General features: G+C 46.0%; 1 protein-coding gene across 2 annotated transcripts in view; it reads right to left on the bottom strand.

Moving 5' to 3' along the window:
* Window positions 1-23,664, bottom strand: part of LOC137528216 (cdc42 effector protein 2-like) — a 52,023-nt gene that overhangs the window by 15,767 nt on the left and 12,592 nt on the right. The window contains exon 1 of one of the 2 annotated variants that reach the window (XM_068249488.1): window positions 7,784-7,828. The exons of the other annotated variant lie outside the window; for it this stretch is intronic. The gene's annotated coding sequence lies outside the window, so the exon portion shown is untranslated. Of the gene's footprint in view, window positions 1-7,783; window positions 7,829-23,664 lie in introns of those variants that run through there. 2 annotated transcript variants of the gene reach the window in all.

The raw sequence follows: 23,664 nt of genomic DNA, 5'->3' as shown, positions 1-23,664 counted from the left end.
CTGCTGCAATAAATCATATCTGCTGCAATAAAATCATATCTCAATCAGCCTGCCTCTATTTGGTACATTGCCGAGCAGAAGGAAGCTTGTCATCACCCCTCCCACATTGCTGCTCCTCACTGATTGGCTGAGGGCAGTTCATTGTGAAGCTGCTGAAACCTGATCCATTCTGTGCTCACATGTTTACAAAGCAAGCAAGCTATGACAGTGCAGATTCAAAGAGAAAAAAAAAAGTAAGGGAGGAAATTACATCAGGATTGCTTCAGTCTGAGGGAATCAAGATGGCAAATGCCAGAAACAGAATTCTCTTTATTTACTATATAAAATTAACTGAAATAAAACTGTGGACAGTACAATGCATCTGTTATCTAAGTAGAACAAGTAGTTATCTACTTATATAGGTTTCTTTTTCCTGGCATAGTATAGCTGACCCTGCTGCTTTAAAGCTGGTCCTGGAAGAGACTCATCAGCCTGCAATGAAACTGTAAACAGTAAGGGAAAGGGCTTGTATAATAATCTCCAGCGCTGTAGCTGAGCCTGTGATTGAGGATTACACCTGCCTAGAGGGCACAGACTGTATACTATAGCAATGTATGTATATATAGAGAGGGAGATTAGTCACACTGCACTATCAGCAGATTCTGCAGCCAGAAATATACCATGACAGTGCACTGACTGGGTTATAAATATATATGTCCTGTATGTTATTTTCATCCCCATTACACTGCCATCATTTCACTCACACTATAGGTGTATTTCAGGCACCCATGTAACTGAAGCGCTGGGAAATTTGGGCGCAGGGCAAAGCTGAAAAACTGCTTACCGGCTCCTGCAAAAGTGACAGCAGCGTTAATTACTATTCTTTCTCCAGGCCGCCGTGGACTCCAGGAAGAGACGTAAATTTGGCTTCCAGTTATTGCTGGCAACCGAATTACGCTGTTTTATAGTAATTTGGGCTCAGTCTTATTTTTTTACGCCACACAAATTACTCTCTGAGCACTGCAACAGCGCGATTCACATTACGACCTATGGCAGCGCACGGTGCACCCAAATTTCGCTAAACCGTTTTACACTCGTTATTCCGGTGGATAACTTTCCAGTTCTAACATCAGCTTCCACTAACCAAATTCAGAAAACCAGTGGTCAGAATTCCATAGAAATAAATAAGCATTTATCATTTACACAGCTGCTCTTCTGCAAATTAAAGATTTGAGCTCTTTTCAGAATGCTCTGGCAGAGCTACAGAGCCACAACGCCAGCACATAGTTTTAGACTGAGCATGGGCTCCTCCCTATTGTGCCATTCATAACTGTCGAATGAAAGGCAAGGGGATTGGCGTATGCCCCGCCCCACTCTGCACTCCCTGGATGCCTGTGACCCCACCCAGCTGTGTACAGCCAGGTGCATTCTGGGTACGTGCACTTCAGAAGTGTCATTCATGCATGTATTTGCTTATGAATTATTTATTATCTACACCTGAGGTCATGTAACTCGTTAGTGTTTTAGTGTATGGCCTGGCAGATACTCTACTTTTTATTCAGTCTCTATGCCCCAATCTCTACCGCATTCTTCCCCCTATGTGGCACGTCTCCACTCAGTCTCGGAGAAAGCAAAGGTACCACCACAACCCCACTAGATGGAACACAGGCAGGTAGAAAGGTCACACAAGTCAGGGTCATACACAAAGGTCAGGTGACTATCAATCCAGGAAGTAGACAAACTGGAGGTCAAAAACTAGCCAAAGGTCATACACAGGGATTCCAGCAGTCAAACAGCTAATCAAAAAGATCAGGCAAGACTTAGACAAAGCATGGGTCAACATAGGCGGCAATCCAAAAGCGTAGGTCAAGGGTCAAGCAAGAGGTCGGAACTTAATGGCATTCAAAAACACACCCAGCAGTAGTACAACTAATCGCTATCATGGCCGAGGTGCACAAGTCAGTCACATAGCTAAATAGCAATTTGGACCAATCAAAAGGGAATGCCCACTCAGCAGCCAATAGGCTGCCACAACAACCAGACCCACCATTACCTGCCAGCGTCTGTGCCGGAAGGTATAAGATTGTCACGTGGTCACAGGCCCACCCTAAAGAGCTGCTGGTGGGCACATAAGTCTGCGGGGATGCCGCTACCGGAAGCCCCTGACACACAGTGGGAACCCCAGCTAGGTAAGATCATAACAGTTACAAGGTCTCGGGTGTAGAAACATTTGGTGTAAGTTATTTTCAGCCATCGTCAAACAAATAGACTCAATTATGTTATCTAAAAATATATCAGCTAAAATTAATGACAGAGGGCCCTTCTTCCATAAACCGTGGGACCTATGGCTACTCTATCTGGGACACCACGTTAACAACCTGGGATTTCATCACATTATCTATACATCCAGATCATTTACTGGACTACATTCTTGGCAGCGTTCATTTTCACCTTTTCAATATTTGCACTTGACGATTGTGAAACCATCTGTGTATTTTGCCATGCCAAGCTACCTATAGAATGGAGGGTCCTATTCAAGATCGGCCTACTGACATTTAAATCCCTGAATAATCTAGGCCCTGGATACATGAAAGATATGTTACAGCTGCGTAGCAATCCCCGCATTCTCAGATCCACAGGTTCTAATAATCTAGTCATACCCAGAGTCCACTTGGAAACTTTTGGTCCGAGAGCCTTCTGTCATGCTGCCCCTACGTTTTGGAACTCCTTACCTCAACAGATCAGGACAGCCCCATCCCTGGACGTGTTTAAATCCAGACTGAAAACCCACCTGTTCAGTCTGGCATTTGCAGAAATATAACTTTTGTTGTGTGAATACTTCATCCTACTAATTACTGAATCTGAGAGAGCCTAAGCGCTTTGAGTCCTATGGGAGAAAAGCGCTATAGAAATGTTATTGTATTGTATTATATGCCTGAATGTTCTCTTGCCAATAACATGACGCATTCAGCTGAGTAAGGTCAGATATTTTATCTGTATGTTATTTGTTATGCTTTCTGATGCCTCTTTCTATGCACTTTCAATAAAAATATTTTGGAAACTTAATTTGGTGCAGGCTATTTAGGCCACGCCTTGTAAGGGTTGTTTGCCTTCTTCTGGAACAACTGGGATACGTGAGGGAGAGAAATGTACCTAGTTTTTAAACTTATTTTCTCCTGGTTGGATTTGGACAGATGTATTTTTTCAACCAAACTATGTAACTATGTGACAATTGTGTGTGATATAAGATGAAGATTGAACACGACACTTGCCAGAATATTTTTGGGAGGTGCTGGCCAGAGAGGTGATGTATTACTGCGTCGGTCGTCACCGCATCGAACGCCGCTAACGACGTGCTTCTGACCCGCCGGCAATAGAGCGAAATTTTACCCCGGGCAGATCGATGGAATCGATTGATTTTGGATGGAAATCTGTCGATCGGTCCCCATTTGCGTTATCGATTTCACAGCAGATTCAATCACAGTGATCGAATCTGCTGTCTATCGGCAGGAAATCGCGTTAGTGTATGGGCACCTTTTGGTAGGTTTTGTTGCTCCATATGAATTGCTACGTATACAGCGAAGTCCCCCTTATCAGGAACTCATGCAACCAGAATTCTCAACTAACCGGCATGCCTGAGGGCATCACTGGAACTGCGTTTTGGGAAGGGGGGGGGGGGGGAGAAAAATACTTACCGAGCCTCCAGCGCCATCTTCCTGTAGCTCCAAGCAGCTTTCTGGCGTCCATGCACGGCTCCCGGTGTGTCACATAACCCAACACGGATCAGGTTAGACGCCCGGAACCATGCACAGAAGATGCCGGAAAGCCACTAAGTATTTTATGCTGCATGAGAGGGGAGTGTTGTGTTATTTCAGCAATAACATGTATACAGCATGAGGCGACTCCCACCGGTGCCAGATACTGGGGACTTTGATGTAGAAAGCTTGGGGGGCTCAATGTAAAGCTTGCACTGGGACCCAAAGTTCCTTAGCTCCGCAACTGCTCAAAACCACAATGTAGAATCTCAGATAGGAATGAAAATAGAAGAGAAGATGGTAGGAATCCTATTGGATACTACAGAAAAATCTCCAGCAAACGGTTTGCAGTATTCATACAGTTTACATTTAAATTTATTGCTACACATTCCTCAGACCAGTAACTGTGTGTTACTGGAAGCTGGATGTTGTCCCTACAGAAGGGAGTAAACAAGCACTTCCTGTTTCCTCCTGGATTGGAATGATTAGAGAGCGGAGAGAATCCTGTGCTGCCGCCTCATAGGCTGCTCCAATGGGGTGCCTCATGTTTGTCTTGTGGAGAGGAGCTGCTGATAGATGGCTTAATAAGAATGCAGCTTCCAGGGGACTGTGAGAAGAGACTGAACTCTCACCTCAGACCCCTTAGCAGACCCCCAATAGGCCCTATGCATTAGGAAAGCAGATGGAGGAGGCCAGGAACTTTAACCCCTCAAATGCCAAGCCATACATCGTAGGCTTAAAACAAGAAATGATCATGCACAGTAGTTGCAGTGACAGAGCAACTGCGCAGAACAAATAAGAAGCAATATACTGTAACTGTTATAGCTGCATAACTTCATTACACAGTTTAATGTCAGTTTAGGGATGACTGCACTAACTGGAGCCTAGCAGTGCATTTAACAGACACAGAATCTCAGTGATAGATGGTACAGTCTGGAATTTGGCTCTGCACTGGAGTTCAGTCACCGTCTGGAAAAGTCTGGATGTAGAATCATATGGGTCATTATATAAAGTATACAATTCATTTAAAGGGGAATCAGTTACTTGAACATTGCAGTTAAGGGGGCTACTGGAGTCCTGCACCTAAAAACCACATTGAAGACTGCATGGTGGCTGGATAGTGTAATGGTTAAGGGCTCTGCCTCTGACACAGGAGACCAGGGTTCGAATCTCGGCTCTGCCTGTTCAGTAAGCCAGCACCTATTCAGAAGGAGACCTTTGGCAAGTCTCCCTAAAGCTGGCCACTAACGGTCCAATTTCTAGCGAAAAATCGTTCGAGCGATCAGAAATTCTGATCGAATTGGTTGTAAATAATCTCTATTGGTGGACACAATCAATTATGAACGAGTGAAAAAAATGTCGCCCGAATGAATTTTCGTCGAACGAAAATTTGGATTTTCTTGGTGGTCGTGATAGATAGGAAGCAAAGATTGGTTAGTTGATGGTGTAGTGAACGATTTTTCGTCCGATCAGAATTTCTGATCGCTCGAACGATTTTTCACTAGAAATTGGACTGTTAGTGGCCAGCTTAACACTGCTACTGCCTATAGAGCTCGCCCTAGTGGCTGCTGCTCTGGCACTTTGAATCCATCAGGAGAAAAGCACGACATAAATGTTATTTGTCTTGTCATACCAGTCGAAGCCATTTTTCCAAAGACATCCGAAGCTCTGCAGCCACCCCTCATTGCCGCAGCCAGCCCCCAGCTCGGCAGCCACCAATCATGGTCCAGCTCTGAGCTGGGGCAGACCACAGTAACGGATGTCCTTTGAAGGAAAAAAGTCATTAACCGTGCGACAGACATTTCCCAACCCCCAGATCCTGGCTGGAGGTACTCTTTAACCACTTGCCGACCGCACACTCATACCGTGCGGCGGCAAAGTGGTAGCTGGAGGACCAGCGACGCAGCTCTACGTCGCCAGGTGCCTCCCTAATTAATCAGGAAAGGCTGCTCGCGCGAGCGGCCGTTTCCTGTTAGATAACGGAGCGGGTCTCGGTGAATGGCCTGCGAGCCACTGATCGCGGCTCGCAGACTAAATGTAAACGCAGGAGACATTTGTCTCCTTTGTTTACATTGTACGGCGCTGCTGCGCAGCAGCGCCGTAAGGCAGATCGGCGATCCCGGCCAATCAGCGGCCGGGGATCGCCGCCATGTGACAGCCGACATCCTGTCACAGGCTGCACAGGACGGATAGCGTCCTGTGCAGCCCCGATCACCGAGGGGGGGACAGGTAGGAGAGGGAGGGGGGTGAATGTCGCCACGGAGGGGGGCTTTGAGGTCCCCCCCCCCGCAACATGCCACCAGCAGGAGCGATCAGACCCCCCTGCACATCGTCCCCATAGGGGGGAAAAAAGGGGGGCGATCTGATCGCTCTGCATGCCAGCTGATCTGTGCTGGGGGCTGCAGAGCCCACCCAGCACAGATCACATAAATCAGCGCTGGTCCTTAAGGGGGGGTAAAGGGTGGGTCCTCAAGTGGTTAATATTCCGGATGTTTCAAGCCTTGTACATGCTGATGTACAGGCGTGTGTACAGCGGCCCCGACCACCATTCCACAAGCAATCCATTGAGCAGATTAACTTGGCAGAGCGATGGCCAACTTCTTTGTAAACGCTGATCCACTGCCCGCCTCGTGAGGTTACGCATGTGCTGCTCCGTCATCCCTCCCCCCAGCATAGCAGCAGAATGCATTGTCAGCTACACAGCTGACACATGTCTGTATGGGCCGGACCAGCGATGTTGCTCAAGGGGATCAGATCCCAATCCCAGGAGGGAGTCATGAGTCAAAAGGTGTGTACGTACCTTTAGTGAGATCAACACATGTGCTGAGCGCATTGTTCCCCTCCTTGCCCTGCCCGTTGGAAACCGTTCTGTTGTGCACATCACCATCATCTCTCCCCATAGCAACAATATCCGTCACTTTGATGTAGGAAACACAGGAAAGTTCTTACTAGGATTGGTACTATATTTACCCATGTTTATCTCATCATGTCACTTCAGGCACACTTTAATGCGGATCTGAGATGAAAAACTAACTATAACAAGTAACTTGTCTATATATCTTATCTAAAGTTTAGATTAGTTTACACAGCAAATCTAGCTGCAAACAGCTTCAACAGAAAATGATTACCGTATTTCTACCTGTGATACAATGACAGCGGCCATGTTCTGTTTGTAAACATTACACACAGGAAAGCTGCTCTGCATCTCCAGCCCTCAGCCTGTGAAAACCTAATTCCCCCTTATCCCATCTGCCTCTGAAATCTCTGGCTAGCAACAACTCCCCCTCCTCCTGCCCAGACTGAGCTCCCATAAGCCCCTGCTACTGTCTAAAAATGCCAAGGCTCTCTGAAAACCTGTGGGCGAGGCTTGTATAGTTTCTAGGGAATTAGAGTATTAAAACAAAAACAAAAAAGTATATGGCTTGAGGAATGTCCTATAAACTATATGAAAGGAACACAATTATGCAATGAGTAAAAGTTTATCTTGGATCCACTTTAAAGAACTGGCTGGTCAGTTGTTGGCCAATAAACGTCCCACCTCTTGACAGGTGGTATTATAAGGAGATAATCATTGTTATTCATTTCACCTGTCAGTGGTTTCATTGCAGTGTATAACTGCCACACTGTAACTTCTCTAATAGCAGGTTATACCTTCCTACTACATTACTGGTCAGTAGCTATAACTGGACTATACAAGGTAATGACATAAGTGAGCATCAGCCAGCCACCAGCATCTATAGAAGAGAAAGTCAAGATCACTCACACATTATAAGACTCATACAGATTGCTGCAATAAAAGAGCTGTAAGAAAGCAGACAGAACGCTAGTGTTCTGTTTCCAATCTTCACCCTGGACCTTCCCCACAGAGTCAGCTGGAGTTTAGCACCAGGGATGGTCTGACAGATGGTGGGCCTCACCCAGCGCTGACACATTCTTGGCTGGAGGATCTGGAAGAGGAGACAGGAGACTGGAGACCAATACATATAATGTAACCCATCTTCCTGCACGGAAATGCTGACGGGAGACGCACAGGAATAATAGCCACTTACTGCTGGTTCTGTGTGGCTTGGCTGATCTTACAGCAGTGATACACAGAGAAGAAATGGACCTCTACTTCCCTCCCTCAGTGTATGTCAATCCAGGAAACAAGAAGTTGAAGTACATCTTCAGTGTGATCAAAATAAACCCCTCAGTTATATCAGTTATTGTAATGGTTGGATACAGTCTTTCCCTTGCTTATAATATGCTTTGGAAGATTGCTGAAAACAAAATTGCAGCATGTGTGGATTTCCCAGGGAAAGATGGAGGATACCATACAGACAAGGAGAGAGAGCAGCCACAAGCAACATTCGACATTAGAGGGAACCAGGGACAGGATAATTGGGTTCATTTGTACTTACCTGGGGCTTCCTCCAGCCTCATGAGGTGCCTGGGCTCCCTAGCTGTTCTCTCTGGCTGCTCCGTGAACTGGATATCCCTCCCAGTAATCTGGCCAGCCGCACTCTTCTGCACATGCGTGGTCCGGCCGCACGTGCACTCTGTCGCGTTACCGCGGCCATGCATGCGCAGAAGCACACGACTGGCCGCAACTGGCCAGATTAGGGATATCCAGAGAATGGAGCAGCCGGAGAGGATGGCGGAGGAGCCCACACACCTCATGGGGCTGGCGAGAGCCCCAGGTAAGTATAAATGCACCCAATTATCCTGTCTCTGGTACACTTTAATGTTAAATATTTTCAGAGGGTCCCAGTGCAGGATTGGAGAGGCGTAAAAAGGTTGGGAAAGCCTCTGGAATGTCTAGAGGCTTCCCTCTACTGATGTCAGTAGTTAACTTTTTTTTTAAATCCATTTAGGGTAAACTTTACCACAGAAGAGCTTATTTTTTTCCCAAAAACATAATTAATAAATTACTTATTTAGCTATGTACTATATCCAAGCAATGACAGCTTCTAGTAATGCTGCTCTATGACCTGGGAGGAACTTGCTTTTGTCCTTAAGTAATGTCATCTGAGAGAGAATCACTACTGTATTGGGCATTAAAAAAAATAGTATGAAAACCATTTTTCTGCATTTTCTGCTTAAAATGAATTGCCCTTTATGCAACCACAGTGTTCTGTAAACTGGAATTAAAAGAAAATGAAAGAATGATGTGTTTAACACCAATAAATGGCATAGCATTTTTTTCAGTGAACTTTCACTTTTAAAACAACTCTATAGATTTTTGGTATATAATTGAAAGAGATCTGGTTATTTAAACCTACTACCTACACAGAAAAAAACACTAGGGACGTTTTCAGCCTCTTTTCCCGCGCAGACGATTTTTAGAATCGCCCCCAAAAAAACGCTTGTGCAATGAATCTCCATGAGAAGGTTCATATCAGCGCGGGTCGTGCGCTGAGCGTGCAGCAAAGCGGTGCCTTATTTTGGGCCAATTTTGCCTCAATGGAAGGTATAGGAAAAACGCTCACAAAATTGCTTTGTGCAGAGATTGCATTCACATTTTTAAGAATAAATACATTGTATTTATTCTTTTCCGGGTCAAAGAGTTCACTTCCTGACTTGCATCAGGGAATGAATTACAAAACCGCTCAGAAAAGCGCTTTTCACAAAAACAGAACACCCACCTAAGCGCCGGGAATAAAAAAAATAAAAATATATAGTGTAAAAAAACAAAAAACAAGACAACAAACAAAAAGCCCAACGCGAGCGGAACGCAGTGTGAATGAGCCCTTAGGGTGCATTTCTCCATGTTTACCTTCTGTCCTGTGCAAGAGTTCAGGTCTCCTTTAACCCAGTAACGCGTATGGAGCTAATGGGTTGCCCCCGTGCTAGTAACGGTAAAATTGCTGTGCACTACCTGCCCACATCAACTTTAACAAAGTTTCGTCCATGTCAGTTCAGGTATGCTTTAAATCATCCGTCATGTGATTAGACTATAGTGCACTTCGGTGTATCACCACCAGAAAAAACACACAGGGCTTACCCAGGATTATGTTACTAAATAGTGATGTCTTCATGTTAATCCGATGATAAAGGCTGCTGGGACAAACACGATTATTGCAACATTTTTGGGAACAGGATTTCCCAGTACGGGATTTCCCCCCCTAATATGAGCACATTACCAGAAATACTTAGTATGATCATTAAAAAGCAGCTCTCAGTTCCCCTCTATGCTTTACATTCCTACCCAGCGCTTGACAAATACTTACAAAAAAAAGCAAATATTTTACATAGATATGAACACTATAGTCTTTGTAATCATGGTTGAAATAGATGGTAACAAGTGATTTAGAGCAGAAGTCATTTGTGTGACCTTGGACAAAAGTATGCAGAGTATGCACGCTGGATGTATGTCAACCTTAACTACCTTGAATGCGGGGAGGCATTATGGGGAGCAAGCACTGTACAGACACGCTGCTAACCTACAGCCAATCAGTGTAGGAACAGATAATGGGGGGGGGGGGGTGCCTAAGAGAGCAGATTCAAGGTAAGTATAGGCACAATAGGCTTGTTTATTGCTCATTGTTAAGCGATCGCACAGGAGGAATTACTAAACAATACCATAAGCAGCTGTAAACACACTAGATTCTCAGCCAAGAAGGCATGAACAACAATCTCGGCTGGAGATTGGCTAGCATGCGTAGGAGTCCTAAGGTACCACAAAAGTCTTGGGATAGTTTTCTGTGGACTGATGAAACAAAATTAGAAGTGTTTGGGCCCATGGATCAACGCTATGTTTGGAGGAGGAAGAACAAGGCCTATGAAGAAAAGAACACCTTGCCTACTGTGAAGCATGACGGGGGGTTAATCATGCTTTGGGGCTGTTTTGCTTCTGCAGGTACAGGGAAGCTTCAGCGTGTGCAAGGTTCCATGAATTCTCTTCAATACCAGGAGATATTGGATGAAAATGTGATGTAGCCCGTCACAAACCTGAGGCTTGGGAGACGCTGGACCTTTCAACAGGACAATGATCCCAAGCATACCTTCAAGTCCACTAGAGCATGGTTGCAGATTAAAGGCTGGAACATTTTGGAGTGGCCATCGCAGTCACCAGACTTAAATCCGGTTGAGAACCTCTGGTGGGACTTAAAGAAAGCAATTGCAGCACGCAAGCCTTATGGCCCATACTCACGGGCAACTTTTTGGGCCTGTCGCCAGCACACGTGAGCGTGTGGGCGACAGGTCGGCGACAGCTCCTCGCCAGGTCCCTCCGCGTACACACGCGGAAGAGGGACCAGCGGCGCGATGGAAGCTGTCGCCGACGTTCCTCCTCCCCCCGCCGGAAGCTCCGTATTCCTCAATGGAGGTTGCTGTCGCTAGTCCGCGTACTCACGCAGACTAGCGACAGTTGCGGCTGAATTGCGGCTGCAACTGTCGCCAGGCGATTGAGCAGTCCAATCGCCTGGCGACATCAGCGACGAGCGACAGTTCGGGGTGCGCGCCCGTGCAACGGCGCATACTCACGGGCGACCTGTCGCCGCAACACGCACGCGCCGCGTGTTGCGGCGACAATTGTAGCCCGTGAGTATGGGCCATAAGAATGTGACTGAACTGTAGCCTTTTGCCCTTGAAGAATGGGCTAAGACAGAGGTCCCCAACCCGCGGGCAGATTTCTGGGGGGCTGCGGCGGATCTGGCCTCTCTCCCCAGCCCCCCCCCCTGGCGGCCGCTGCTCCTGTTACCTTATGAGCGGGCGGCCACTTCCTTCCTTATATTCCCCATAGCTCCTCTCCACTTTGCAGCATTTCTTATTACAGCAGCGCTTCCTGTGCAGCTGCTGTAAGGAGGGAAGGAGGCAGAGCAGCGGTTCCCATGGTAACGGCGATCGCCGCTACAGGAAGCCGCTGCCCTGCTTCCTTTCCTTCCTTACAGCAGCCGCGCGGGAAGCGCTGCTGTAATACGAGATGCTGCAAGAGGAGAGGAGCTATGGGGAATATAAGGAAGGAAGCGACCACCCGCTCATAAGGTAACAGGAGCGGCAGCCACGGGGGGGAGGGCACCTCTCCTAGCTACACTGGGGCAGCTATACTGGGCTAACTGTACTGGCTGTACTGGGCTAACTGTACTGGCTGTACTGGGCTAACTGTACTGGCTGTACTGGGCTAACTGTACTGGCTGTACTGGGCTAACTGTACTGGCTGTACTGGGCTAACTGTACTGGCTGTACTGGGCTAACTGTACTGGCTGTACTGGGCTAACTGTACTGGCTGTACTGGGCTAACTGTACTGGCTGTACTGGGCTAACTATACTACCTAACTAACTATACTGGGGCAACTATAGTCCTTATACAGGGGCAACTGTTAGCTTCCTATACTGGGGGCAACTATACCTAGATACCTACTTACCTATATACTACACTCAAAATCGGGGGAAAAAAAGGGGGAGCTGCCCCCCACCCCACAAGGGGGGCCCCGGGAAAAATTTGGTCAGGATAGTGGGCCCCGGGCTCAAAAAGGTTGGGGACCCCTGGGCTAAGATACCCGTAGATCGATGCAAGACACTTGTTTTAAGCTATGCTTCATGTTTAAAGGGAACCAGAGACGAACTGTATTAAAAAAATGAAGAAGCTTTTATACATACCTGGGGCTTCCTCCAGCCCCATAAGCCTGGATCGCTCCCACGCCGCCGTCCTCCGCTGCCTCTATCGCCGCTACCGGGTCCCGTTACTTCCGGCGGACGCGGCCAATTGTACGCAAGAGCAGGGACTCCCTCCATATCCTTACGCATGCGCCTGCGTAGTATGGAGGCGCATGCGTAAGGATATGGAGGGAGTCCTAGTTCTTGCGTACAATTGGCCACGTCCGCCGGCAGTGACGCACTGCGCTTGCGTCGACTGGCTCAACTGGCCGATAGTACGGGACCCGGTACCAGCGGATAGAGGCAGCGGAGGACGGCGGCGGCGTGGGAGCGATCCAGGATTATGGGGCTGGAGGAAGCCCCAGGTATGTATAAAATCTTTTGTCCAACGTCTCTGGTTCTCTTTAAAAAGCTGTTATAACTGGAAAAGACATTTCTCAGGCCTGGAACCCACTAGAAGCGCTTTTCTGAGCGATTTGTGATTTGAAAACCTCAGGCCCCATTCACACCTAAAACCGCAAAACGCCAGCGATTACCACTAGCGTTTTGCTGGAGTGATTTTTCTGCGATTAACGCAGCAAAAAAAAAAAAATCACTGGACACTGCAGCGTTTTGGGAGCGATCGCGATTAGTGGTGCTATGCATGCTATGCTGCATGTTACGCATTTGCGGTTAACGCTAACCGCAAACGTGGCAGTGAGAACACTGCCACAGGCTTACATTGGCTAGTGGTTTTTAAAAACCACACAGTTCAAATATCCATGGAAAAGAGGGCTTAAGCAAAACCAGTTGCCTGGCTGTACCGCTAATCCGCTAGTATTAAAGCCTTTAATACTTTAAGGGTCCTTTTCCATGGGCAGTTGAACTGTGTGCTCAGCAAGCAGTTACCAGGCAGCAGTGAGCAGTAACCAGGCAGCAGCAAGCAGTTGAGTGTAAGAGGCATTTCACTGCCTATCAACTGATCGTGGAAAAGGGCCCTTAGCCATAGGGGCCATAAAATGGGCCTAATGCTGGATACACACGGTGCGTTCGTGCACTCGATTTTCCCTTCGATTCCCGTCGATTAGTTTATTTCCAACATGTCCGATTTGGATTTCGATGGATCGTTAGGTCGATTCGCATGCAAAGTATGCCGAATCGACCTAACGATCCATCGAAATCCAAATCGGACATGTTGGAAATAAACTAATCGACGGGAATCGACGGGAAAATCGAGTGCACGAACGCACCGTGTGTATCCAGCATTAGGCCTCATTTCCACGAGCAGTTGATAGGTAGTGAAAATCCTTTCAAACGCTCACAACTGCTTGCTGCTGCTTGGCAACTGCACACTGCTACCTGGTAACAGCTTACTGAGCACATAGTTTAACTGCCCGTGGAAATAAGCCCTAAAAGAGCCCATAAGCATTAGGCTCTGCTCCCACTTGAGCTAAGCGGAGAGTGAACGGCTACTATGTTATATATAGGAGCCATTCACAATTGTCAGGCTGCAACGGATCATTCATGGGATCCGTGACAATATGCAGATACCACTTCTGTGCAGCTCGCGATAATCCCAGGCCAGGTGGATGCGTTCCCCACATAGCCTATAGGGAGCGCATCTGCCCCAGGCTCCAGCCACATCACTGCGGACCAGCAGAGCAAAGATTATACTGTCATTGTATTGGGTGGACAAGGACAAGCAGATTACATAGCAAAAGTGTTTGGGCAATCATTGTATTCATTGCACTTGTTTCTTTCTTTCTTGGACCACTGTTGGCTCCTTATCAGGTTGTCCAGTATTCTGACCATCAGGAAAGGTGAATGTGTTGAAGTGGACACAAAACAGAGATAACTGACAATGTGGAAGCACTCACAATAAGCGATGGAAGAACAGGAGAGACAGTGGCAATCTTTCAATAAGGAGTAGCACTCAAGCTGTAAACAGTCTGATAAGAGTAATGTAAAAATAAACCCCGATAGCTATTGCAGCTGATTAGGGATGTCAACGAGGTGATCCAAGATTATCCACATTTTGTATGCAAATGTATGCAGCTTGAAAATAGAGCAATCAAATTCTACCTTGGCAGGATTCGATTTACATAATCCTGCATAAACTTGACTATCATTGACCATCCCTACTTATGATAGCCTAACCAGACGCCAAGCCCCCAGCCTCGGAGCCATTGAAAAGGGCGTCTGCTATAATGAGTGTCGGGGCTGCCCACCATGCAGATCATGGCTAGGAAGGGGGTGTTAAAGTGGATCTGTTTTTAGAATTTCCTCTCTGCAATAAAAGATACGCAACAGCATAATGACCTTTAGGGCTCTTACACAGTAGGACGTTGCGTTGCAGGGGACGTAAAGGTCGTATAACGTTCCCCTAACACAACGCATGGTGGTGCTAAAGGTGGACGCTACATAGAGCCACGTTATGCGGCTCTTGGTGCGCCGTTTTCGTTCGATAGAACCGACAATGATTCATATGAATCATTGCTAGCAGGCAGAGAATGATTCATATGAATCATTGCTAGCAGGAAGAGAAGGCATTGCAGTGAATATTAATTAGCCATGTGGCTGGGCAAAATAGCGGACTCTCCCCTCCTCCTCTCCTGCACACAAAAACAATAAAACAACATTACTGAGCATTTGCAAACAGTCTAACGCTGCTAAAACCGTGTATAACGCACAGCATGCTGCACTTTCATAGAACGTGGAGCATTACAATGTAACGCAACGTGGGCACTGTGAACAGCCCATTGATTTTTCATTAGTGAGTTGGGCTGTGTTACAGGCTGCTCTAACGTCAGCCTGTAACGTCCCACTGTGAAAGCAGCCTTAAAGAAAAACGTTTATTACAGCTTATACAAATGCTGCAATAAATCTGCAGTGTATCTACTAATATGAAGTAGACATATCCCTGGTAACATCCTGTGTTTACAAATTAGCTGCTCTGCTGTGGCAGAGGAGATTCCTGGGCTGACACAGTTAAGAGATCAAATTACTGTGGTGATTAGTCACAGATGAGGGAGATTTAGACAGGCTAAACTTTCTAAATACATACAGGGTCGATCTCTCTAGGTTTTCCTTCTGTCTTGTGCAAGAGTTCAGGTCGACTTTAAGGTTAGGTGAGAGAGATTAAAGAGAACCTAACTGAGAAGGATGTGGATTTTTCCTTTTAAAATAATACCAGTTGCCTGACTGTCCTCCTGATCCTGTGTCTCTAATACTTTTAGCCACAGCCCCTGAACAAGCATGCAGATCAGGTGCTCTGACTGACGTCAGACTGGATTAGCTGCATGCTTGTTTCAGGTGTGTGATTCAGCCACTACTGCAGCCAAAGATATCAGCAGGATTGATAAGCAACTGGTATTGTTGAAAAGGAAATATTCCATATCCCTTAGTTTAGGTTCCCTTTAAGGTTAGTTGATCAAGGGTGGGGTTTGGGTTAAGGCACCAACCAGTAGGGGATTTAAGGGTTAGGCACCCCTAGCGGAGGGTTCTGTGCAAGAGTAGAGAGAGGTTAGGGCTTAATAAAATATTTGTAAATATTACCGATATTTTACCATATGACTGTAGTAGAGAATCTGTAAATGTAACAATATTCTACTACTGTTATTCTACGCCCTTTTAAAATGTACTCCCCAACCTAGCCTCACCCAAAACGTCCCCATTCCCTTTTGTTCAACACTTACCTCAACCCCCACAAGCCTGGCCATACACACATTGATTTTTTTCAGCCAATTCAATCACTTTGATCAAATATGCCAGTGATCAATTATCTCAACATATTTGATAGTGGTAAAAACTGTCTGTCTGTCTGATGGGGCGTGGTAGGATTAGTGGGGCATTGATGGCCCACAGTGCTGCACTGCAATACAACACCTTCGGGTTGACTGATGCTCAATAGATTTCCGCTGAAATCTATTGAAATTGAATTTGCCATGTGCTGTACGAATTGATCAACACCCAATCGGATTCCAATCAGATAGGAATCAATCAGCTTGGCATATCTGGACCGCCCATTACCTAACCCTAGCAGTAGTAACATCCCTGACAGGAACCTCTGCGAGTCCCTTTAGGCCCGGTTCACATTAGCGTTCGCTATCCGGATTTTCCGGATCTGATCCGGACCGCATACTGTACAAACGGAACGTACGTTCCGCATAGCAATGTAATGTCTATGCGGACGTTCACACGTGTCCGTTCCATACAGTACGGATCCGGACTCTTTTCCAACATGCACTATTTTTTGGGTCCGGATCTCCGGCCCACGCACCCGGACCGGAGCCGGACCTGAGCCTGACTGCACCATCCGGAACACAGAAACCAATGGGGAACGGAAGGCACAGAACACACTTCCTACAAAAACCTGACGTTCTACCCCACTTCCTAGGCGTATCCAAGCGGCCATTTCGGATGGGGACACATGGGCCAAGCATGTCTGGAGTGGAGCAGCAGTGACAGACGTGCTGGAGCTGTTTGGCAGAATGTCGGAGGTGAGGCCTACAGCGGAGGAACCTGATTCTACAGGTGCACCAGGTGCACCTTCTGCTGACCCCAAAATTTTTTTATTTAAAATTTAACTATTTTTTGCCCACGGATCCAGATGGCAGCCTGATGCATGCCTGATACAAACGGACCGGATCCGGATCGTAACCGTACGGTTCTGATCAGGATCAGGTCAGGATCCGATCAGGATCCGGTCCGTTTACTTGCCAAAACGCAAGTGTGAACAGGGCCTTAGAAGACATGTCAGCACTAGATAAATGCTGGAAAATAATTATAAATTACTGGTAAAACAGCAGCATGTATGAGTTTCAGAACAGCTAATTTACTAGCGGTAGGAGGCTACTGAGCAAACCCAAGCTGGGCTGCAGCTCTCTTAAAGGACCACTCCAGCAAAAAAAAGTAAGCAGTTAAAAGCGACAACTTTTGGACTAGCCAGGGTTTTCTTTGTTTTTTTAACAGCATTTCCTCAATGGCACTTAAACTGCAAAAATAGTAACATATCAGCCAGCCTCCCGACTCACTTGCACACATTGGGCTCTATTCTCAAAGAGCCAAAAGTACCGCAAAATTTTACCGGTAAATTCCCGCCAGCGGTAAACTCCGCATTTTTTTAGCATTCACTAACATTTTCCGCATGTTTGCCGCATGCGGGAAAAAAGATGCGGAAACAGCCATTATTCATGCGGGAATCATGCGGTAAAAAGGTTGCATGAAAAAGTGTTTAAAAAAAAAAAGTTAAAGTCCACCAAGCACAGCCCTTAAGCCTCCACACTTCATTAAAGTCAATGGGATGCGGAATATATCACCTACTACTTGTAGGTGATAAAAATTCGGTAATTAACGACGAAATGATGCGCCTGAACATTTTTGAGAATTGATCTTTTATTGCGGAAAATACCGACTTTTGCGGAAAGTTCTCCGCATGAATCCCGCACTTTTACCACACTTTTTCCGCATGCGGGAAAAACATGCGGAAAATTTAGAGAATGCAAACTTTACGGTATTTTGGGTGCAAACTTCCCGCATGTACTTTACCGCATGCGGGAAGTCTTTGAGAATAGAGCCCTATGTTGTCAGTTAGACTTAACAACTGCGATTGAGGAAATGCTTTTGAAAACAAAGAAAACCCTGAGAATCCCCCATGAGGAGATGGAATAGTCCAAAACCTGTCGGTTCTGTCAGGATTTAACTGCTTACTTTATTCTCTGGCGTGGTCCTTTAATCTGCTCCACATCTTGTCTTTTACATACTGTATCTATGACCTTTGAGTCCTATGGGAGAAAAGCGCTTTACAAATTACAGTGGGTTGCAAAAGTATTCGGCCCCCTTGAAGTTTTCCACATTTTGTCACATTACTGCCACAAACATGAATCAATTTCATTGGAATTCCACGTGAAAGACCAATACAATTGGCTCTATTGATAAACCGTTACCGCAAGTTTTCCGCTCAAAACAGCGGATTTTCCCGACCATTTAGCAAAGTGGGCATTCATAAAAGCTGTTCCCGCATGACAATCTACAATCCCCCAGCAGAGCGAGAAATTTCCACCTTCTCCAGTGTTTTTCTAGATTTATCTAGAAAAAAGTAACAAAATGGCCATTCATAAAGTTTAGAGGAAGCGGTATGTGGACGGGAAATACCGCTTCCTCTGATTTTGCGGATTACATACAAGTGAATGGGACAGACCTCCCAGAGAGAGCAGTGCACGGAGGGACTCTGCCGGCTGAAGTGTTTCCGCATGCCTTCCGACAGCTTACCGCCAGCTTTCAGTGGGAGATCTCCGCTCTTGCATCGCAGCTGGCAAGATTTTTTTGAATGACCACCCAGAAGTGTAAAATACTGCTGCGGTATTTTACCTCTACGAGTATTTACGCCACAAGTTTTTTATGAATGGAGCCCAAAGTGGTGCCCACGTGAGAAGTGGAACGGAAATCATACAGGATTCCAAACATTTTTTACAAATAAATAACTGCAAAGTGGGATGTGCATAATTATTCGGCCCCCTTTGATCTGAGTGCAGTCAGTTGCCTATAGACATTGCCTGATGAGTGCTAATGACTAAATAGAGTGCACCTGTGTGTAATCTAATGTCAGTACAAATACAGCTGCTCTGTGACGGCCTCAGAGGTTGTCTAAGAGAATATTGGGAGCAACAACAGTGAAGTCCAAAGAACACACTAGACAGGTCAGGGATAAAGTTATTGAGAAATTTAAAGCAGGCTTCGGCTACAAAACGATTTCCAAAGCCTTAAACATCCCACAGAGCACTGTTCAAGCGATCATTCAGAAATGGAGTATGGCACAACTGTAAACCTACCAAGACAAGGCCATCCACCTAAACTCACAGGCCGAACAAGTAGAGCGCTGATCAGAAATGCAGTCAAGAGGCCAATGGTGACTCTGGACGAGCTGCAGAGATCTACAGCTCAGGTGGGAGACTCTGTCCATAGGACAACTATTATTCGTACACTGCACAAAGTTGGCCTTTATGGAAGAGTGGCAAGAAGAAAGGCATTGTTAACAGAAAGCATAAGAAGTCCCGTTTGCAGTTTGCCACAAGCCATGTGGGGGACACAGCAACCATGTGGAAGAAGGTGCTCTGGACAGATGAGACCAAAATGGAACTTTTTGTCCAAAATGCAAAACGCTATGTGTGGCGGAAAACTAACACTGCACATCACTCTGAACACACCATCCCCACTGTCAAATATGGTGGTGGCAGCATCATGCTCGGGGGGTGCATCTCTTCAGCAGGGACAGGGAAGCTGGTCAGAGTTGATGGGAAGATGGATGGAGCCAAATACAGGGCAATCTTGGAAGAAAACCTCTTGGAGTCTGCAAAAGACTTGAGACTGGGGCGGATGTTCACCTTCCAGCAGGACAATGACCCTAAACATAAAGCCAGGGCAACAATGGAATGGTTAAAACAAAAAACATATCAATGTGTTAGAATGGCCCAGTCAAAGTCCAGATCTAAATCCAATAGAGAATCCGTGGCAAGATCTGAAAACTGCTGCTCACAAACGCTGCCCATCTAATCTGACAGAGCTGGAGCTGTTTGGCAAAGAAGAATGGGCAAGGATTTCAGTCTCTAGATGAGCAAAGCTGGTAGAGACATACCCTAAAAAGACTGGCAGCTGCAATTGCAGCAAAAGGTGGTTCTACAAAGTATTGACTCAGGGGGCCGAATAATTACGCACACCCCACTTTGCAGTTATTTGTAAAAAAATGTTTGGAATGATGAATGATTTTCGATCCACTCCTCACATATACACCACTTTGTATTGGTCTTTCGCATGGAATTCCAATAAAATTAATGCATGTTTGTGGCAGTAATGTGACAAAATGTGGAAAACTTCAAGGGGGCCGAATACTTTTGCAACCCACTGTATATTTCATTATTATTGCAGAGAAATGGGCAACTCAAAATTAAATGAAAGTGGAAACCCCCTATTTCCCTACTGCTGGCAGCACTGTGATTGGAGGAGACGTCTGAGAGGTGACATCACTAACAGCTCATAATGTTTGGTTGCAGCATCACTGCCAGCGTATGGTGAGTCATATCAGGAAACACACTACAATAAATATTCCCAGATAACACGATTTAGTAAAGTACATCACTTCCTAAACCATTGTGTTTTCTGGACTGGAGATGAAAGTGATGCAGAGGATGGGAGGTCTCACTTGTAATTAAGGATTAGGGGGAATTAACTGAATCCAGGAATAGTTTGTGGAAAGTAAAAAAAAAAAAAAAATACCCCATACACATTCCTGACATATACTTAAAAAAAAAAAAATTAGATCAAATACTTCAGACCAGTTTTGAATGTCCTGATGTCATAATTCTAACCACACTGCAATATCCTATCATATTGCTCATACCAATTGTCTGAGCGACACAGGACTACAGTTCCCATAATCCTTAGCAGTGAGTGTTGTCTGACAGTATCAAGCAGATAACCTGGGACCATGATGGCTAATGAGGGTTGGTTGCCCTGTTCTTCACCACTTGACAATAGAACAAGTAGAATCTCAACAGCTCCGTTCTTCACAATGTATAGTATTCATGGGTATAAATGCTAGGGACAGTAGGGCCTCTTTTCCACGGACTGTTGATAGGCAGTGAAATGCCTCTCAAACTCTCACAACTGCTGGTTGCTGCCTGGTAACTGCTGGTTGCTGCCTGGTAACTGCTGGTTGCTAAATAAAATACAATGTATCTTGTGCTGTGCTTTACCCTTCACTAATACCACAGTACATATATCCACCGATTCCCCTTCCTCTGTGGATCGCTTTATTTGCAGATTACCAATCTGTAACAGTCCATCAATTTTTCAAAATACTGCATTCGCTCCTTCTAATCTTAAAGCATCAATCTCTGCCAGCATTACAAGGAAACACCTTAGGATGGGGAAAAAAAAACATATATGGTGTAGCCTGTTAAAAGATCTATTCTATCACTCTTATGTGGCAGGCATTCATAAACATACAAGGTGTGAGAAACACAGAAGGGGATCCACCACCTGCGGGCTCAGGCGCTCCCCCCCCCCCCCCCCCCCATATATCCCCGCTCACCAGAAATTCGCCTTTAGTCAACAACCAATGTCTGCCACCTGGGCATTTCCTCATGGAAAAATCTGCAACCAAACTTAGAGAAATGCACTGTGTAAAACCAACTTTAATACTTAGATTAAAAGTAAGTAATGCCCGTACATTAAAACAAAACAATAACAGCATTGTATATCACCATCCCCTCGGGTAAGGCAGGATTCAGCGTCTCGCGTCTCCCCAGCCTTCACGCCGCCTCATAGACTCAGCTCGTATGTCCTGTAGCTCCGACCTACCAGTTTCGTCATGTCACATGACTCATCAGGGGCTCCTGATGAGTCATGTGACATGACGAAACCGGTAGGGCGGAGCTACAGGACATACGAGCTGAGTCTATGAGGCGGCGTGAAGGCTGGGGAGACGCGAGACGCTGAATCCTGCCTTACAGGGGCTCCTGATGAGTCATGTGACATGACGAAACTGGTAGGGCGGAGCTACAGGACATACGAGCTGAGTCTGAGGCGGCGTGAAGGCTGGGGAGACGCGAGACGCTGAATCCTGCCTTACAGGGGCTCCTGATGAGTCATGTGACATGACGAAACCGGTAGGGCGCAGCTACAGGACATACGAGCTGAGTCTTTGAGGCGGCGTGAAGGCTGGGGAGACGCGAGACGCTGAATCCTGCCTTACAGGGGCTCCTGATGAGTCATGTGACATGACGAAACTGGTAGGGCGGAGCTACAGGACATACGAGCTGAGTCTATGAGGTGGCGTGAAGGCTGGGGAGACGCGAGACGCTGAATCCTGCCTTACCCGAGGGGATGGTGATATACAATGCTGTTATTGTTTTGTTTTAATGTACGGGCATTACTTACTTTTAATCTAAGTATTAAAGTTGGTTTTACACATAGTGCATTTCTCTAAGTTTGGTTGCAGATTTATCCATGAGGAAATGCCCAGGTGGCAGACATTGGTTGTTGACTAAAGGCGAATTTCTGGTGAGCGGGGATATATGGGGGGGGGGGGGGGCGCCTGAGCCCGCAGGTGGTGGATCCCCTTCTGTGTTTCTCACACCTTGTATGTTTATGAATGCCTGCCACATAAAGGTGATAGAATAGATATTTTAACAGGCTACACCATATATGTTTTTTTTTCCCCATCCTAAGGTGTTTCCTTGTAATGCTGGCAGAGATTGATGCTTTGAGATTAGAAGGAGCGATCGCAGTATTTTGAAAAATTGATGAACTGCTGGTTGCTGCCTGGTAACTGCTGGTTGCTGCCTGGTAACTGCTGGTTGCTGCCTGGTAACTGCTGGTTGCTGAGCACACAGCTCAACAGTCCGTGGAAAAGAGGCCTAAAGGTGAATAGTACACCTGCACAATTACTGCTGCTTTGTGGGGTCGGGACTCGATCCCTCAGGCGAAATTTCAGGGCCAATTTCAGGACAGATCTGAAGGCTAGTGATGCGTTCTGTTACTATGGAAGGGGCGAGGAAATTGCTAAGTAGGGATGATCAATGAAATGCATATTCTTCCGAGTTGATGCATTTTTTATGCAAATATATGCAGTTTGAAAATGGACCACTCAATTTAAACCCAGGTTAAAATTGATTGGTCCATTTTGAAGCTGCATATATTTGCATAAACTCGGAAGAATTTGCATCTCTTTGATCATCCCTATTGCCTAGCCTCTGACTGACAACTGACTGGATTAGCTGCATGCTTGTTTCAGGTGTGTGATTCAGACACTACTGATGCCAGAGAGATCATCAGAACTGTCAGGCAACTGGTATTTTTTAAAAGGAAATAAATATGTCAGCCCATAGCCCAAGTTTGAGTGTGCTTGACTTTTTACCACTTGTTACAAAACATTTGCTAGGTTTGTCCATCGGGGAGGGGAAATAGTTTTCCCTGCTTTGTATCAGAACAGCTGAAGTTGATAAACTGTTGACTCTAACAATAACTTATTTCAACTAATGATGTATGTAACTATGAACATACATGCCTATTATTTACCGAAGACAAGAGTTAACAGTATTTACTGTAGAATACCACAGGCTGTCTGATTATTCTGTGATTCAGTAAAGGAAAAAATGTGCCCCTGTAACCTCAGAAATTCCAGGAACAAGATCACCTGGCACAACAAGGCACTATATGCTAACAAGTACTTAACAGTGCCTATAGATCATTTGTCGTGTACCATTGTCAACTCGCTGGACTGAGAAACACTCACATAACACCACATTGTTGTAACCAGTGATCATGTTTGTGCTTTTACATTGACCAGCCAAAACATTTAAACCACCTGCTTTTA

The sequence above is a fragment of the Hyperolius riggenbachi genome, chromosome 8 (assembly GCF_040937935.1).
Source record: "Hyperolius riggenbachi isolate aHypRig1 chromosome 8, aHypRig1.pri, whole genome shotgun sequence".
In the NCBI taxonomy this organism is placed as follows: domain Eukaryota; kingdom Metazoa; phylum Chordata; class Amphibia; order Anura; family Hyperoliidae; genus Hyperolius; species Hyperolius riggenbachi.
This window is presented reverse-complemented; position numbering and strand designations above follow the sequence as displayed.